The sequence below is a fragment of the Mauremys reevesii genome, linkage group 17, assembly GCF_016161935.1.
Source record: "Mauremys reevesii isolate NIE-2019 linkage group 17, ASM1616193v1, whole genome shotgun sequence".
Taxonomy (NCBI): Eukaryota; Metazoa; Chordata; order Testudines; family Geoemydidae; genus Mauremys; species Mauremys reevesii.
This window is the reverse complement of record NC_052639.1, coordinates 25110429-25112924: the sequence shown is the minus strand read 5'-3', so window position 1 is coordinate 25112924 and position 2496 is coordinate 25110429. Positions and strand designations below refer to the sequence as shown.

The 2496-nt window shown below is 61.2% G+C and overlaps 1 long non-coding RNA gene across 1 annotated transcript; it reads right to left on the bottom strand.

The window, feature by feature from the left end:
- Positions 1-1243: 1243 nt before the first annotated feature.
- Positions 1244-2184, bottom strand: LOC120385177. The gene is made up of 3 exons (XR_005589331.1): positions 2125-2184; positions 1654-1776; positions 1244-1298 (listed from the first exon to the last, which is right to left on the bottom strand). It is a non-coding gene; the product is annotated as an uncharacterized LOC120385177 (long non-coding RNA).
- Positions 2185-2496: the final 312 nt, after the last annotated feature.

The following is a 2496-nucleotide window of genomic DNA, read 5'->3' as shown; positions in this document are numbered from 1 at the left end:
AACCGTGCAGAGCTCTGGCTGAGAGTCCCAGCTCCTTCCCTCTGCTCCCCTGCGCCCCCGCCCCAGGAGGCGTAAGGGTCCCAACATTGCACTGCACTGACAGCTCTGGGAACGTGGGGCGGCTTGGGTCCAAGCTGGGAGGACACAACGGAAACGGGACTCTTCTAGTCTCTCCTTTGCAGCCCCCTGACGGGGTTAAGGGGAAATTCCGCCCCAGACCGGCCCATTCTACTCACCTCCAAGAGGTGCTGCAGCTTAGCTGGGGTGGGGGGTCTCAGTGAGCAGGCACCCGACCATGGCGTCCAGCCTCTGTAAATAGGTGTTGTGCAGAGCCTGCAAGAAGCGGGAACACCCGTCAGTCATGGGACATGGGGCTACACCAGTCACGGGACCAGGGGGGTTCTCTGAGAGCCCTGGCCAGACCCAAAAGGCACATCCTGGCCTCTCCCATTCACATCATTCCAAGGACACTTGGCAAGAGTTCCTAGTCGGATGCCTGCTGGCTCCTCAATCCTTGGCCTTAGCAGTTCTCTGTGCAGGGGCTGGTACCCAGCAGACTAGGGACCAGCCAAACTGCAATGGGTGGGAAGAAGGATCCCCGGGAGAGTCCAGGCAGCAGAACACAGAATGAGGAGGGAAGGCTGGGATCAGCCACAGAGGGTAATACAATCTCCCTGGAGGAAGGGGCCCTCCTGCCAGTTTGTCTCGGGCCTGTTCCCAGCTCTGCTCACTCCTCCCCTATTCTCAGCAGCTCCATCAAACCAAGGGAGCAGGGACCAGAGGCGGCTCCTGCTCCTGGGACAGGGAAGTAGGATCGTGACCTACCTGGAAGTGGGCGGTATCCTGCCCAGTGCCCATCGTGAAGATGGTGCAAAGAAGAGCCCGCAGGAGGAGTGATTCCAGCTCCAGGGCAAGCAGCGGCTTCAGTTTGCTGCGGGGAGAGAAGAGCCCGTGTTATCCTTGGCGGCACCGGAGTGGCGCTGGCACTGCCATGGCCATGACCCCCTCCCCCGCAGTGATCCCCTCCCTACGGCCGCTGTAACGTTCCTGGAGTGAAATCACCCCCCAGCCAGGAAAGTGGAGACGTTCCCGCCTCCTCTGCTGGGGGATGGGAACAGCCACAGCTGGGGGTAATCTAGGCCGGAGAAGATCTGGGACTCCCGGCCCAGACCCGATCAGCACCAGGGTTAAGGCAGCTGGATGGGACGGTCCTGGTACCTGAGGCTGCAAACTGCAGCCATGGAGCTGGAGATGATGGAGGTTGGCTCTGGCACCATGGGCAGATTTTCAATCAGCTCCTGAGAGACCCCAAGAAGATAAATTTGCATGTGAGACTCAGGCCCGCAGACCCACAGGCACTTTCCAGGGAGGAGGCCAAAGTGTTCTGCAGAAACAGCCAGTGTCACTCCCAACCCCAACCAGCTGGGCCCCCCATTCCTCCCATCCATCAAACTTCCTTCCCCTTCCCCTCCCCTCCGGCCTTACAATTCCCCCACTGCCAGCTCCCGATTGGTGGCAGCAGCGCTCCCTTCCCTGCTCCCCAGCCCTCAGCCACAGGAACCACTGTCCTCTGCTTCCCCCTCTGGCCCCACCAACTCTTTCTCTCGTTTCTGGGTCCCTCGCCCCAGGGGCCAGACACGGGGTCCCACTCACCGCAATGCTCTCCACGAGGGCCGCTTTGGAGACGTGGGGCTCCAGAGTGTTCAGCCCCTGCTGCTGTGCCAAGAAGTACAGACGTGGGACACTACGGAGGAAGCGGAGCTGTTTGGCCATCAACTAGGAGTGGGGTGGGGGGAGAGAGAGAGTTAGGTAGGGACCTCCCAACCCACCTACACCAGCTCCATGGCTCAGGAACCCCATGGAGTTGGACAGGGAAAGCCGCCCTGCTTCCCGATACCAGTGTCGCCCTGCACAGACTGGGGTTGTAACTGGGACAGTGTCTGTGGGGAGTGGACACCTTGGCCTGCGTGAGACAAATGCCCCCACTTTGGGGTGCCAGGTAACAAGGGAGCAGTTCCCCCCATTGGGGGTGATGGATTCTCTGGGACAAGACCCCTGTGTGGGTGGGGATGGAAGAAGGGGCAGGGCAGACTCAGGGGCAGCGCAGCTGTAAGATTTTTGTACCTCAGCTCTGCCCTGGAGGTAGTCCTGGATGACCCTGATGGTGTCTTGTTCAGGGGACACCTCCTCCTCCTCCTTCTCTTCTTCCTCCTCCTCAGCCCACTGCTGCTGGGCACTGGGGGTCTCTGCACCAGGGAGAGCAGGAGAAAGGACAATCCCTGCTGCCACTGGGGGGATGCAGTGTAGAGAAATGGCTCAATGTCCCCCATCCTCAACAAGGAGCCCCATGGCACAGAGGGCCGCACCCTGCCCCTCCCAGAGACACCCTCAGGCCCATCAGCCTCAGGGCCCCGTGGCTGTCAGCCCCCCCCCCAACCTCATCAGGGGAGGCTGGAGCTCCCCGGACTCTGCCCAGCATCCCCTGCTACAGGGTGC